This window comes from Trachypithecus francoisi, unplaced genomic scaffold (assembly GCF_009764315.1).
Source record: "Trachypithecus francoisi isolate TF-2019V2 unplaced genomic scaffold, Tfra_2.0 Lachesis_group3, whole genome shotgun sequence".
Lineage (NCBI taxonomy): Eukaryota > Metazoa > Chordata > Mammalia > Primates > Cercopithecidae > Trachypithecus > Trachypithecus francoisi.
The window spans coordinates 151,172,024-151,189,387 of record NW_022681468.1 but is presented as its reverse complement, the minus strand read 5'-3'; the positions used below and the strand labels follow the sequence as shown (position 1 = coordinate 151,189,387).

General features: G+C 37.8%; 1 long non-coding RNA gene across 4 annotated transcripts in view; it reads right to left on the bottom strand.

Annotated features, from left to right (window-relative positions):
• LOC117070890 overlaps positions 1 to 17,364 on the bottom strand; it is a 749,288-nt gene that overhangs the window by 544,061 nt on the left and 187,863 nt on the right. Inside the window, exon 2 of one of the 4 annotated variants that reach the window (XR_004432092.1) lies at positions 8,992 to 9,137. The exons of the other annotated variants lie outside the window; for them this stretch is intronic. This is a non-coding gene — a long non-coding RNA (uncharacterized LOC117070890). The remainder of the gene's footprint in view (positions 1 to 8,991; positions 9,138 to 17,364) is intronic. 4 annotated transcript variants of the gene reach the window in all.

The window sequence follows — 17,364 nt, the reverse complement described above, 5'->3', positions numbered from 1 at the left end:
CTGTAAAGACAGTGTCGGGTATTCCTCTTGAACAAAAGGAAGAGAAGAGGTCACAGAAGTTTATAATCCAAACTTTTAAGAAATTTGCTATTTCTTAAGACATAAATAATACCAAGTAAATAAAGCAAATACACAATATAGATATCAATCAAAATGAAAACTGATTTTTGGGAAAAATCATGCAATTCTGCTATTAAGAAATGAAAAATCTAAACTACATGTAAGAGAAATACTAAGTAAACATATAAAACTTTTAGTCATATAGGTTACAGTTTTGTCTTAAAACACTGCTATTAATCCGTTTATTATTATTATTTTTATTTATCTTTTCTTTTTTTTTTTTTTTGAGATGGAGTCTCGCTCCGTCGCCCAGGCTGGAGTGCAGTGGCGCGATCTCGGCTCACTGCAAGCTCCGCCTCCCGGGTTCACGCCATTCTCCTGCCTCAGCCTCCCGAGTAGCTGGGATTACAGGTGCCCGCCACCACGCCTGGCTAATTTTTTGTGTTTTTAGTAGAGATGGGGTTTCACTATGTTAGCCAGGATGACCTTGATCTTCTGACCTCGTGATCCACCTGCCTCGGCCTTCCAAAGTGCTGGGATTATAGGAAATCCATTTATTTTTAATTAATCAGTTTAGACACAGCAAAATAAAGGAAACTTCAAGCCAATATTCTTGATGAACACAGATACAAAAATCCTTCATAAAATACTAGCAAACTGAATCCAGCAGCACATCAAAAAGCTCGTCCAGCACAATCAAACAGGCTTTCCCCCTTGAGATGTGAGGTTGATTCAATACATGCAAATCAACAGATGTGATTCATCACTTAAACAGAACTAAAAACAAAAGCCACATGATCATTTCAATATGGACAGAAAAGACTTTTGATAAAATTCAACATCACTTCATGTTAAAAACTCTCAGCCAACTAGGCACTGAAGAGACATACTTCAAGATAAGAGCCATCTATGAAAACCCATATCCAACATTATACCGAATGGGCAAAAGCTGGAAGCATTCCCCTTGAAAACCAGCATGAGACAAGGATGCCCTCTCTCACCACTCCTGTTCAACATAGTTCTGGAAGTCCCAGCTAGAGCAATCAGACAAGAGAAAGATATACAGGGCAACCACATTGAAAGGAAGAAGTCAAATTACCCTTGTTTGCAGATGACATGATCTTACATATGGAAAAACTTAGACTCCCCTAAAAAACTATTAGAACTGAGAAACAAATTCAGTAAAGTTGCAGATATAAAATCAACATATGAAAATCAGCAGCATTTCTATATGCCAACAGTGAACAATGTGAAAAACAACTCAAAAACATAATCTCATTTACAATAGCTATAAATAAAATTAAATGTCTAGAAATTAACATAGCCCAAGAAGTGAAAGATCTATACAGTGAAAACTATGAAGCACTGATGAAAGAAATTGAGGGGGACACCAAAACATGGAAAGATATTCCATGTTCGTGGATTGGAAGAATCAATGTTGTTAAAATGTCCTACTACCCAAAGCAATCTACAGATGCAATGCATTCTCTATCAAAATATCCATGACATTCTTCACAGAAACAGAAAAAACAATCTTGAAATTGATATGGAACCACAAAAAATTGAGAATCGCCAAAACTATCCTGAGGAAAAGAAGAACAAAACTGGAAGAATCACATTGCCTAACTTCAAATTATACTATAGCGCTATACTAGCCGAAGTATGGTATTGGCATAAGAACAGACATATAGACCAAAGAAGCAGAATAGAGAACAAAGAAACAAATCTATGCACCTACACTGTAGTGTAGAACTCATTTTCAACAGAGGTGCCAGCAACATACACTGGAGAAATGATGGTTTCTTCAATAGATGATACTGGGAAAACTGGATATCCAAATTCAGAAGAATGAAACTTGATGGCTATCTCTCCATCATATACAAAAGTCAAATCAAAATGGATTAAGGATCTCAAACTATGAAACTACTACAAGAAAAAGTCAGGGATACCCTCCAGAACATTGGTCTGGGCAAAAATTTCTTGAGTAATATCCCACAAGCACAAGCAACCAAAGCAAAAATGGACAAGTGGGATCACATCAACTTAAAAAGCTTGTACACAGTGAAGAAAACAATCAACAAAGTGAAGAGACAACCCACAGAATGGAAGAAAATATTTGCAAACTACCCATCTGACAACAGATTAATAATGAGAATATGTAAAGAGCTCCAACAACTGTACAGGAAAAAATATAATAATCCAAATTAAACATGGGCAAAAGATTTGAATAGATATTTCTCAAAAGAAGATATATGAATGGCAAACAGGCATATGAAAAGGTGCTTAGCATCGCTGATGTTTATCAGAGAAAAGCAAATAAAAACTACAAAGACATATAATCTCACCCCAGTTAAAATGTCTTTTTATTCAAAAGACAGGCAATAAATGCTAGCAAGGTTATGGAGAAAACAGAACCCTTGTGCACTGTTGGTGAGAATGTAAGTTAGTACAACCACTATACAGAACAGATTGGGGTTCCTCAAAAAACTAAAAATAGGGTTACCAATATGATTCAGCAATCCCACCGCTGGGTATATACCCAAAAGAAAGGAAATCAGTATATCAAAGAGATATCTGCACTCCCAAGTTTGTTGCAGCACTGTTCAGAATAGCCAAGATTTACAAGCAACCTAAATGTCCACCAACAGATGATTAAAGAAAATGTGGTACATATACAAATGGAGTACTATTCAGCCATAAAAAAGAATGAGATCTAGTCATTTGCAATAATATGGATGGAACTGGATATCATTATGTTAAGTGAAATAAGGCAAGCACAGAAAGACAAACTTCACATGTTCTCACTTATTTGTGGTTGTTAAAACTCAAAACAATTGAACTCATGCAGACAGAGAGTAGGAGGATGGTTACCAGAGGCTGGGAAGGTTGGGGGAGGGAGGCAGAGTGGAGATAGTTAATGAGTACCAAAAAATACATAGTTAGAAAGAATGAATAAGACCTAGTATTTGATAGCACAACAGGGTGACTACAGTCAATAATAATTTAATCATCCATCTTAAAATAACTGAAAAAGTATAACTGTATTGTTTGTAACACAAAGGATAAATGCTTGAGAGGATGGATACCCTATTTTCCACAATGCTATTATTACTTATTGCTTGCCTCTATCAAAGTATCTCATGTACCCTATAAACATATATACCTAATATGTACCCACAAAAAATTTTTTAAACAACTTTTTTTTTAAAAAACCCAAACTTACAGAAAGGTAAAAAAACAAACAAAAAAACAAAAGAAACCCCAGTAATTATAAATATAAAATACCTTTTTTTCTCTTGATATTTTAAAAAGAAAATTGGTTCCTTAAAGCAAATAAATAAACATTTTAATTGGAGGGTTATAACGTACTTAAAAGCAAATACATGGTAACATTAACTAAAGGATGGAATTAACTCTCAGTCCTAAAGTTAAATTATATATAACTTCCTCATGTTTATTTGAAGTACTACAACAGTATCTCCAAGTAGAAAGGAGTAAGTTAAGCATGCATATTTTAAATCCTAGTGTAACCACTAAATAAACAAATGCAAGAAGTTTTAGCTAAAAAGTCAATAGAGGAGATAGGACAGGATACTAAAATACCTATTTCAATAGGCCCTAAAAGTCCCCCTAAAAAGGAAAAGAAGAACAGAACAAAAACATGAGACAAATAGAAAAAAATAGCAAGCTGTTAGACTTAAACACAACTATGTCAATAATTACATAAAATGGAAATGAAGCAAACACTTCAAAGGCAGAGATTATTAGAGTGGATTTAAAAATGAGACTCAATATAGGCTCTCTACAACTGCTTAGTTTTACACATAAAGATACAGATACCTTGAAAGTAGCAGGATGAAGAAAGGTTATAACATGCAAACAATAAGTATAAGAATGATGGTGTAGCTATAGTACTTACTACTGCAATAAAGAGGGAAATATAATGATAATGGAGTCAATCAAGAAAACAACAATCTTAAATATTCATGCACCTAATAAGAGAGCTTCAAAAGAAATAATGCAAAAACAAACACAACTAAAGGAATAATTAGATAAATCCACAATTATATTTGGACATTTTCATCCCTACTTATTGATTTATAGAATACCCATTAATGATTTATAGGACAAGTTGACAAAAAATCAGTAAAGATATAGAAGTTGTTAACAATACTATCAATCTCCTTTAACTAACTGATGTGTATAGAATACTGCACTTAACAGAGAAGAATAGTCTTCTCAAGAATATTTGTAACATTTACCAAGATAAAAATTGCTGCTCCATTAAAATATAATGTTCAATAAATTTCAAATAATTGAAATCTTGAAAATTAAATCAGAAATCAATATAAATTAGATTTCTACTGAATCCCCAAATATTTGGAAATTAAACAAGACATTTATACCCAACCCACAAGCCAAAGAAGAAATCACAAGACAAATTAGAAAATATTTCAAACTAAAAAGCAGTGAAAATGCAATACATAAAAATGTGTGTTATGCAGCCAACAGTTAGAGGGAAATTTATGGTTTTTGAATGCTTATATTAGAAAAGAAGAAAGGTTTTTAAGTAATGATCTAAGTTCCCACATTTAGAAGCTAGATAAAGAAGAGCACATTAAGTAGAAGAAAGGAAATTGTGAAGATAAGATATTGAGGAAACAGAAAACAAATAATAGAGAAAATGAACAAAACCAACAGTTGGTTCTTCAAAGCTATTAATAAAATTGACGAACATCTAGCAAGACTGATCAAGGTAAAAGAAAAAAGCACACCTTTCCAATATCAGAAATGAGAGAGAATGTATCACCACAGATCCTGCACATAACAAAAAGTATAATAAATGGATGTTATAAACAACCCCGTGGAATAAGTTGGATGACTTAGATGAAACAGGTAAGTTCCTTGAAAACAACTTAACCAAGCAGACAAAAGAAGGAATAGAAAATCTGAATAGCCATATACCTATTAAAAAAATTGAACTTGTCACCAAACATTTTTTCACGAGGAAGGTAATTATTAGAATTTAAGTGGTAAGAGAACTCCACAAGGTTACTGCAGACAAGTCGAGTGGGTGAATTTTGGAGACTGAGCAGGATTAAAATGAGTGATCCCTGGGAAGGTATACTGAGTATCTTCGTTTGCCCTTTCTTTCTCCAACTTGTTCTCTGCCCCATAAGATTTTACTCGTCACTTTGGGAGGCTGAGGTGGGCAGATCAGGAGGTCAGGAGTTCGAGACCAGCCTGGCCAATATGGTGAAATCCCATCTCTACTAAAACTACAAAAATTAGCTGGGCCTGGTAGCAGGTGCCTGTAATCCCAGCTACTTGGGAGGCTGAGGCAAGAGAATCGTTTGAACCCAGGAGGCGGAGGTTGCAGTGAGTTAAGATTGCACCACTGTACTCCAGCCTGGGCAAAAGGGTGAGACTCCATCTCAAAAATAAATAAATAAATAAATAAATAAATAAATAACATTTAACTCACAGATTATGTCAACAGCACTATTGCTCTCTTGCTTTTCATCAGTGTCAGACCATGGGAAGTACAGACAGAAGCCTGAAGAGGAGAGTAAATTAGGGTATTTATTCCACTGGCTCCTTCCCTGCAGGGCCAAGCCTGGCTGGCTGATCCACTGAATCTGAGAGCACAATTCCTGTCAGCTGACCCTCTCCACACAGTACTCTCTGTCTCAGGTCCTAGTAACCTCTGCCTTGCCTCACCCCTTCAGGCCTGGAGATAGTAGCAGTATGACCATTAGCTCAAGCTTCTGAACTATTCTTTGTCATTTTGTGACACGCTACCCATACCTTTGTAAATAACTCTCTTTATCAAATTCTCTTTGTATTGCCTATTTTTACTATTCTGTATGTTTCTTGATAAAATCCTGATAGAGTTGATAAGAGATTAAGGCTTAATCCAAAGCCATGAATGATTTCCAAAATAATATTTTGGGGTTGCTCTCATGAAGAAAAATAATGAACAATTATAATAATCAATTTTCAAATCACAGGCAGCAAATCAGAGGAGTGAGAGCAGAAGGGGAAAGGCAAGGGTTAGCCTATAGGACAGCACATTGCAGAGGGAGAGTTCCTGAATGTGATCCTTTCAATATCCCTCCTGTTCCAGTGCGAAAGGTGTTTGGGGTGCAATGTATTTGTTGTACCCATAAATGATTAATGTTTCCCGCTGAACCAGCCTGGGCAACTTAATGAGACCCTGTCTCTACAAAAAACAAACAAACAAACAAACAACAACAAAAAAAAAACCTAAAAATCAGCTGGGCATGGTGGCGTGCACCTGCAGTCTCAGCTACTCAGGAGGCTGATGTGGGAGAATTGCTTGAGCCTAGGAATTTGAGGTTACAGAGAACTATGATGGCACCACTGCATTTCAGCCTGGGTGACAGAGTGAGATCTTGTATGAAAAAATATATATACTTTAAAAATCTCTGTCATGCTACATAGAATTTCCTGTGTATTTTTGTTTTTTCTCATAGGTCTGGAGATCAATCTTGGTTACTGCCAAGAGATAGGAAAAACCAAACTGTTTCTCCCACTCTCACACCCACCTTTCTGATATCAGAAAGCACACCTTTCAACATAGAACACTTCTAACAACAGGTGTCACACGAGGAGAGCAGGGAGTTTCCCCACACACCAAGCAACTCTCCAGCTGGACCCCAGCTGGGTGTCCTACAATTTAACTCAACTCCGATGCTATTTACCTGGCATTAGATTCCACAGGTGATATGGTTTGCCTATGTCCCCACCCAAATCTCATCTTGAATGTAGTTCCCATAATCCCCAAGTGTCATGGGAAGCACTGCGTAGGAATGAGAAAATAGGAATAAATAGATTACCCCATGCTGCTGTTCTCATGATAGTAAGTGAGTTCTCATGAGATCTGACGGTTTTTAAGGGGCTTTCCTCCCTTTTGCTCAGCACTTCTCCTTGCTGCCTCCACGTAAAGAAGGAAGTGTTTGCTTCCCCTTCTGCAATGATTGTAAGCTTCCTGAGGCTTCCCAGCCATGCCGAACTGTGAGTCAGTGAAACCTCTTTCGCTTATAAATTACCCAGGTATGTCTTTATGAGCAGTGTGAGAACAGACTAATACAACAGGTTAAAGGCTTAGTCCCACAAATCTCACAAAACTGCTCCCACTTCAGAGGCCAACAGCCAGTTCCATGTTGTGACCTGTGCTTCTGGTCAGCCAGCTATAATTCAGCGTTCCCACAACCCACTCCTCGGGTTTTATAATTTGCTAGGGTGGCTCACCAGAACTCAAGGAAACACATTTCTACTTTTATTACAAAGGATATTGCAAAGGATACAGATGAACAGTCAGATGGAAGAGATACATAGGGCAAGGTATGGGGGAAGGGGCGTGGAGATTCCATGTCTGCTCCAGGACACACCATTTGCCCAGCACCTCCTTGTGTTCATCAGCCTGGGAATTTGCCAAACCCTGTAGTTCAGAGATCTTTGTGGCAGCTTCATTACGTAGGCATGATCAATTATTAATCCAACCTCCAGCCTCTCTCCCCTTCATGGAGGATGGTGGGTGGTGGTGAAACTTCCGGTCACGGCTTGGTCTTTCTGGTGACCAACTCTCACCCCAAAGACCACCAAAAACTGCCTCATTGAAACAAGAGACACTCCTATCGCCCAGGAAATTCCAAGGGATTAGGAGCTCTATGTCAGGAACCAGGGTCAAAGATCAACTATTAGAACCAAAGATGCACCTAGCACTCCTATCACTCCGGAAATTACAAGAGTTTTAAGAATACTGTGCCATATACTAGAGGCAGAGACCAAATATATATTTCTTATTATATCACAATATCACAGATACTACTTGTATATAGAAAACTTCATATTATCTCTAGAAGTTAGAAACATAACAACAGTAAGAGCTCAAGAAAAATGAAAGAGACAATAAAGACAAAACCAGAAATGAAGGAATGAGAAAATAGGAACAAATAGACTGGAAAAATAAGTTCAGGACATGAATAATAAATATTAGCTTGCTCAAGAAAGAAATGAAATAATTACGCAAAAGTAAAATTGTGAAAGACAGCATAACCAAAGACACAGAGGATATATGAGGAATTACTGTATTCACATAAATTGAAGATATGGGTGAAATCATTTTTAAAATTTAATTTATCAAGAAAGACTATAGAAGATGTAGAAAACCTGAATATACCACAATTCTCCATTGATAAATTTCAGGAAGAGAACAGTGGAGAAGGTGATAAGAAAAATATAATTATAAGCTATTATTTAATCAGACAAAAGAAAGGCAATTAGAAACTCTAGGAGGAAGAAAAAAAAAGCTGTACTTGAAGGTTACACAAATAAAATGAACAAAAAGAGAATTTTTCGAAGTTGAGACTTGTAACATTCTCATTTGTGTGGCATAGATTGACGACATCGTATTACATTCCCAAATCATCAGGTTTAATTAGCTCATCTCAAACAATAGTTTGAAATTAAAATATTACAATTTCTATTTATTGGCTTTCAATTTTCAAGATCCATGTAAGGGAAAGCACAGAACCCTTAGGTTCAAAAAGAACTTCGAGAGAATAAAAGTATTGCTAGATGGATGAATTTAGAGGGCAGTTAATTACTTCTTCCTACATACTGAGAATTAAAAGACAGTATCTAATATAAATAGCTTAAGAAATAAAAGTTAATAAAATATTGAATTACTTGATTAAATTATTTTTTAAAAAATTAACAATAGGAATGTGGGGAGGAAAAGGGCACGTGAATGATTTAAATTCTTACTCTTCTGTAACTAGAATGGATATTATTAAAAATGAATAAATCAAGAAATAGAGATAAGTGCTTATTTTCTTAGAACAATGTGTAAATGATGTTTAAATGTAATAGCTTTCAGGGAGATGAACTAAAGTTAAGACGTACAGGGAGGTAAAAATGACCTGGTCCTTTTGCCCTCCAGTCCCTTCTGCCATCCCAGGATACATGGACAGCACCATCTGTGAGGGTTGGGCCTTCACCAGACACCAAACCTTCTGGTACATAGATCTTGGACTTCCCAGCCTCCAGAACTGCAAGAAATAAATTTCTTTTATTTATAAATTCCTCAGTCTTGGGTACTCTATTATAGTAGCGAAATGGACTAAGACAATGACAAATATTTTAAAACTGTATATTAGTTTGAAACTATCAAATTATTAATTAGCTATATAAAATTATATTGGAGAGCCTACAGGAAAATAAGAATTTTCATACACCAATAATATCAATGCAAATTTTTGGAGGACAGTTTTTGTCAAACTTTAAAATACGTGTGTTACCCAACCATTCTACAATTTTAGGAATGTGTATAAAGATAAGTGTGCAAGGAAGTTCATTGTGGTATTGCTTGCAAGTTGAAAGAAACCAAAAAAAAAAGAAAAGAAAAGAAAAGAACAACAGCAACAGGGGCAAAATAAAGCTGAGTTGTCTTCTATAGGGGACAGGTTTAATACATTTCAGTACATTCACCCAAAGGCATATTGCCTACCGTTAAAAATAATAAAGAAAATCACAGTCTGCTAGTACAAAAAGCCCATAAAACATTGGTAAATAAAAATGTTTCCAGACAATTTTGTATAATATTGACCCATTTGTGTAAAAATTTCTGGAATTTTGTAAATATATAGAAAGTATATTGAGACAAAAAATATTATTCAAATTACCAACAAATCTAACTCTAGGGAAACTGGGGAGGAGACACTTTTACTTTTTACTTCATATAATTTTCTATCTTTATTTTTCCCAACAGATGTTTATTACATTTTATTAAACTATTTTTTAAAAATCTCAGTGAAGGGCTATGAAATGCAAAATTAAACAAATTATGTTGACTGTATATTGCTTGGCAGCACTGACTCTCCCCAGCATCTAGCACAATGACTGGCGGGTAGCAAATATTCAAACAATATTCTCTGATTAGATGATAAAGGAATAAATGAAGGACTGAAACCTGAAGGATTCAGCCACGTATTTATTTTTCTCTCACTCTAAAGTCATTTTAGTGTTATTAAATTTAAGAAAAGCCAATTCTCAAAACGAAAACACATTTATCATCACTGATGTTTTAAAGAAAGTGTGGCTCTCAAATCCAAGCTTTTATGTATTCATTTTTTAAAATATTTTTGATGCTGTCTGGGTTTCCTTGCTCACAAACCCAGGTCAGGTGCACACTTGAAATCCCTGGGAAATAGGCTTCTGATTAAATGAAAGCCCTTAGGAAATGTTTACAAAGAGGTAGTTCAGGGGACGGAATAGCACTGGAGAAAAATTGGTCCGTTTCCATTTTAGAAGTATGCAGAGACGAGAAAGAACATGTGGCCAGTAACATGTTCAGCCTTCTCAGTATTCATTGTTTCCTTGCAGGAGTCAATTTTAATTCAGGAGATGGAAACAAATACAATATAGACCTGTCGTGGCTTCCGCATCAGGAAACAACACACTGATCGTGACATCAGACTCCAGAGGAAGCCGGGTAAGGATGGGCTTGTTTTGATGTGTCAAGTGCCTATGACGATTAACTCTCATGCCCCCACAATCTCTCCAACGCCCCAGACTTGGTCCTTCCTCGCCTGTAAACAGGATCAGGATGCATCCTGGACTTCAGTCAAGGGCATCTGGCCTTGGGTAAGACAAACTTCACGAAACACATACATTGTTCTTGGCAAGGGAACCACAAGGGAAGGAAAAGGAGAGAAGGAAGGCAGCATGGGACACTGACAGCCATTCACTTATGACAAATTACATCAGATGCAACTGTGCACATTGCAACTCAGAGGGAAAAGGCAGGAATAGGCCCATGGAACAGATTCGCCTTCTACATGATCAACCGCTTCAGGAAAGCAATATTGCCAAGTGCCAAGTGAGAGAAAGGAAAAAACATGTAAAATGAATGAAATGTTGACTGCAGTGGAAGACATTTTAGACTGTTCTTGTTACATAACAAAGAGAGGGAGGAGACTGTGCTGACACGAGACATTGGGAGAGACCTGCCAACAGACCTCCAAATGCATATTCAAATGGTGTTTCAAAGCACTTCTTTGGGCTTAAGTCTTTTTACCTACAAGATGGATTTTAATGTGTTTCCATTCAAAATGGAAACTGTATTGATTAGATAGATGTTTTAAAATTTTATTATTATTTTAACAGAAACAGGGTTTTGTTCCAGTGCCCAGGGTGGAGTGCAGTGGCACAATCACAGCTCACTACGGCCTCGAACTTCTAGACTCAAAAGATCATCACATCTCAGCCTCTTGAGTAGCTGGGACTACAGGTACGTGCCACCATGCCAGACTAGTTTTTTTAAAAAATGTTGTAGAGACGGAGCCTTAATAACTTGTGCAGGCCGATCTCAAACTCCTGGCCTCAAGTGATCTTCCTGCCTTGCCCTCCCAAAGCACTGAGATTACAGGCCTGAGTCACCATGCCTGCTTAATTATCTTTTTCCCAGCCACCGACCAGGCCACTTTGTGAAAAAAAAAAAAAAAGTGGGTCAAAATATTAACAGACTTTGTAGCTCTATCTTGCTTTAAAAAATTATACTTCTAAAAGAAGGAAAATTATTGTTATCCTGGAAATTGGTTTCAGAAGAATAGGGAGAGAAGTTATGGGGGCAAATGACAATTGCCAGAGGCAAGGTGATATCCCATTTATGTCTGAGAATGGAATATTTGTACTGTGCAATAAAAGCCAAAACTCAATTGGAAAAGGATAGCCTTTGACATGAGTAACTGGTTTGTCAGACTTTTTCTGAAGTGATTGGGATGACCACTCAGGACAGTATTGGGCGTCAGGCAAAAGCCTCCTTAGATATGTGACAATCAGCAAGAGATGGGACTGGGCAGAAATAAAAGTAGCCTCGGAACTTCCTGAGTTCTGTCTTCAAAAGCCTAAAAGCATTGCTTAGGTGCTAATCAAGCTAATAATGTATATGCTACTTGTACCTACTTGTACATTTAGTATCATGAGGATTCGTTACTGCTGTAAGTTTAAAAATACGATTGCTGGAAGAGAGATTTCAGGTAAGGACTGGCAGTAAGGGCACAGTAGGCAAGAGAGAAACCAGAACACCCACTTTATGACCTGACCAGTGTGCTTCCTACAATCTTCACTTAAGCAAATTATCAGTGATGCAAAACTGAGCCCCTCTTATACACGACCATTTCTTCAGGGTGAACTTCTAAATCTAGGTTCTCATCTTTCTATGCCAACAAGTGTGTGTTAGTGGAAAATATTCTAAGACATTCGTTTTTGTTTTTCTCTCTGAATTTCCCCTTCCCCCTTAATCAGTCTAACAGCAGGCTTTGTGTTTCAACGCCTCGGGGAGAGATGTGACTGAGCAGAAATAAAAGTAGCCCACAAAACTTCCTAAATTGTATCTTCAAAAGCCTAAGCTCATTAAGGAAGAGAGTTTGGAGAAAATAGCATGGAGGTTTGAAAAAAGCAGATGAGAGAGAGGAGTTTTGCCCTTCAACTAACAGAGAGGAATCTCCTCCCAGAGGCAGGGTTGCAGGACTCAGGCCTCTTCTTGGTGTTGCATATTCCCAGAATTGATCCCCAGCTGTCTCTAGGGGATGAGTCAATGGCCACTGAGAGTTCCTGCCTTCAAGAACATTCCTGTGTGTTGGGAGTGGCAGGAGCAGCGGAGATCCCCAGGCCTGAAACGTGATGTTGATAGGGACCACAGAACAGAATAGTTGGGAGAGTGCAGAGTATACCCAGCACCCCGATGCCTGATGCCTGATGCTTGGTCACGGGTGATTCTGCAGCACTGCCATGACCTCTGTCAGAGTGGGGACAAAGACTCTCTCCTTGACCAGACTCTAGTTAGGACCCTCTGAGCCCTCTTCTCCACGAGACCTCAACTTTAGCCTATAAAAACTACAGAAACTACAAAAACTACTCTCAAAATAAATGATTTTGTCCATAGTCCCTGGAGCGCACACACACATACACACACACTGACACACACTAGCATAGTGAGCTTCTAACAACACAAGCTCATGTCCCTAGAATGACAGCTCTACCTCCTTTAAATTCCTGCCTGGGAAAGCTCAAGGCTGTCAAAAGAATTGACTGCTTCTCCAGCACCTGAAGATGTGCTGGTGGTGTCTCCCCATCTCTCAGTCTCTGTAGGAGGTTAGGAGCCTACTTCCCATAAGTGCCAGTTAAGAAAGCCAAATGGCCTAATAACACTGACAGATTTGCCTTCCTGCTTTTCGAGAATTTCCACTTCCCTGATTCTACTCAAGTCCCCACTGTTCCCGTGTCCTACTTTCTCATTCTCCCTTTCAGAACACCACACCCAATCCCACTACTGGGTATATACCCCAAGGATTATAAATCATTCTACTATAAAGACACATGCACATGTATGCTTATTGCAGCACTATTCACAATAGCAAAGACTTGGAACTAACCCCAATGCCCATTAATGTTAGACTGGATAAAGTAAATGTGGTACATACACACCATGGAATACTATGCAGCCATGAAAAAGAATGAGTTCAGGTCCTTTGCAGGGACATGGATGAAGGTGGAAACCATCATTCTCAGCAAACTAACACAGGAACTGCATGTTTTCACTCACAAGTGGGAGGTGAACAATGAGAACATATGGGCACAGGGAGGGGACTATCACACACCAGAGCCTATTGTGGTGTAGGGTGCTAGGGGAGGGGTAGCATTAGGAGAAATAACTAATGTCAGTGACAGGTTGATGGGTGCAGCAAACCACCATGGCACATGTACACCTATGTAACAAACCTGCACGTTCTGCACATGTATCCCAGAACTTAAAGTATAAGAAAAATAAAAAATAAAAAAATAACTAAAAGAGTATAATTGAATTGTTTGTAACACAAATAAAGGATAAATGCTTACGGTGATGGAGACCCTACTTACCCTGATGTGATTATTATGCATTGTATTCCTATATCAGAATAGCTCATGTATCCCATATATACACCTGTGTACCCACAAAAATTAAAAATTAAAATAATTAGAAGCTAAAAAAAAAGAATACCCAATCACCTCTATATGAATGAAAGTTGAGCTTAGTTCACACTGGGCTCTCTTCTCTATTTTAATAGTTATTACTGATTAAAATATGTCCTTACCACTTCAACTAGTACCTGGGTTTTATTACTTTTGACAGAGGTGACACCAAAAATGACTGAGCTAAAGTGGATTCAATTTAGCCAGACGAAAAGAATCAGATATGAAATTAAGTTGATTTTTAGAAAATAAGTACCTGTGTTATTCTTTGGCACACTTGATCCTGTAGACTGAGACTCATACGCAACAATTGATATGCTAAGAAAATGAGTACTAATGTTACTATTCAGCTTGGGGAAATGCAATTAAGAAGACAATTAGATGGAGAGACATTATATGATGTGAAGCAAACTAAATTCAAAGATGACTTCTATATGAGCTGTACCACTGGTCCCCAGCATCACTGATAAATAATGGCAGCCTAAAACCTCCATCAATGATAGCAGAGAAATTAATGATCCATTAAGTCAGCATGTGCATACTACCTTTGGAGAAAATATTCTGATGCATGGGATCCGTACCATTAATATGAGCCTCTTACAAGTCCTAGGATAAGAGGAATTTTGTTGGTGTTTAAATATTGTATTTTGATGGTAGTCAGGTTGTCTGATAACTGTGAATTCCTTAGGGCTTTCAGGACATGTGAAAAATGCTGAAACATATATTTAAATGTATGTCTAAGATTTGGACAATTAGGAGGGCTGCTTGGGCAGCTCTTTTTAAATATTCTCAATGCTCTTCCTCTCCAGAAAGAACTCCCGGGTCCTTCATGGACAATAAGTAAAAGAGGATTTGCTTCTGTCCACCAACGTAGTCTTGATAAATTCTGTGGCCTTTTTGTCCAACAGACAGGAGAACATTTTAGAACTTAAAGCAGACACGATTTAACAACCTTATGAAATTTGGTTATGGAAGGAAAAACTGGGTTTCTACTCCATCCCTTGAAATCCAGCCTTTTTACACATGCATTCTAGCTTTCCAAAGCAATTCAAAGTGATACTTCTTTTTATTTTATCCATTCCTGGTCAGCAGAAGGACTGAATCATTCTGAGACACAGGAAGAGTCAGGTCAGTTCACTTGTTCTGTCTTTTACAATGACGATTAAGAGATATTTATCATTTATCTGTCAAGCTTCTTTATGCTTCAGAGCCTAGTTCAGCCCAGGCCTATCTTGATCAATACAGTTCTTAAAAAATAGATCCAACATTGATATGGTTTGTCTCTGTGACCACACCCAAATCTCGTGTCCAGTTGTAATTCTCAGTGTTGGGGAAGGGGCCTCATGGGAGGTGACTGGATCATGGGAGCAGATTTCCCCCTTGCTGTTCTTGTGGCAGTGAGTTTTTATGAAATTTGGTTGTTTCAAAGTGTGTAGTACTTCCCCCTTTACGCTCTCTCTCTGCCACTCCACTATGTGAAGTAGGTGCTTGCTTCCCCTTCGCTTTCTGCTGTGTTTAAGTTTCCTGAGGACTCCCCAGCCATGCTTCCTGTGGAACTGTGAGTCAATTAAACCTTTTTTTTTTTTTCATAAAGTACCCAGTGTCAGGTAGTTCTTTATAGCAGTGTAAGAATAGATTAATACAAACATTTAAAATGTTTATTTTAAAAATCTAGATTTATGACTTTGAAAAAACATCAGGAGATCCAACAAAAGAAAGTAGCAGCCCATCCCTTAGATGGAACACATGACTTCTAATTTACCACAGACCAGGACACTTGCTAATGCTTTCCAGCCATGACACCAACCCACTCCCTCAGAGTCATTATCGGTTAGGCTTCTTGCACGTGAGGTTAATCTGGTGTGGTAGCATCTGCCCCCAAGGACAGCCCAGCACTCAGGAACGACTTCCTCCCCACAAATGGACTCTGCTTTAATCTACTTGATAGTCCCAGTACAGATAATAAAAAAGGGTCTTTCTAGCTGCCTTAAGAAAATGAGACACACATGAGGAGAGAGTTATTTAAAAATTGTTTTTGAGCTTTAGGTTGGCTTAGCTTTCCTGGAATGTCTAATTTAGCTCAGGAAGTGCCTCCAACATTTTTAAGAATATCAAGGACAGAAAAGCTCAACTCAGCCATTTCCAGGGCTCTATATATCCCTCAGGCTCCTTACAGGGATCAGGGAGACTGCACTATCCCAACAGGGCCCCAGGAGGCCTGTCATCCTGCCATGGAGTTACCACTTGTTCCCTGGCTGGTAAGAGACTGCACTGAAGTACTAGTAGAATTTTCAAAGTCCTAAAGAACTGGGAGAGTATCCCCCTCAACCCTGTGGCACATTGTGAGAGGGGTGGGTATGAATACAGTTTGGAGTTCTAAAAACCTTGATTGGAAACTGACCCAGCACTTTTAGTTGGGTGACCTTGGGCAAGTCATTCTTTTTGAACGTTGGTTTAAATTATTTTGTAGTGTGGTGGAGGAAAGGGAGAGACAAATTAAACAAATGAGTAAGATTTCTGAGCTTCAGTTTCCCCAAATCAATAAAATAATACACATATTACAGAACTCTTGTGAATTCAAATGCATCTATAAAGTGCCTAAAACAGAGCCGAAATCACAACTCAATAAATTATAGTTCTTATTTATGTTATATACTTTAATTCCTGAATGAATGTAGATACATGAATTCTGTAACTTCTGGAAGTCTGATATGGTTAGGCTTTGTGTCTCCACCCAAATCTCATCTTGAATTATATCCCCTATAATCCCTATATGTCAAGAGAGAGACCAGGTAGAGATAGTTGGATTATGGGGGCAGTTTCCCCCATGCTGTTCTCGTGATAGTGATTGAGTTCTCACGAGATCTGATGGTTTTAAAAGGGACTTTTCCATGATTGTAAGTTTCCGGAGGCCTCCCCAGTCATGCTGAACTGTGAGTCAATTAAACCTCTTTCCTTTATAAATTACCCAGTCTCAGGCAGTTCTTCATAGCAGTTTGGAAACAGACTAATACAAAGTCGCATCCAAGTTCCTGGCCTACTATCTTTCTAGGTCAGAAAACATCTGACCTTATACGTCTTTCCTTCTTTATATAAACTGAAAATCATTCATTTAATGGGTGAATTTATAGCACTCATTAAACCAAAAGGACAGTTGGGAATATAATATTGAGCATAGAAAGGATAATCAGACAGGGATCTGTAATAAATACACCTATTCCTCCATTCCTTGCTTAAAACCTTTAATTCATTACTGAAAATTTG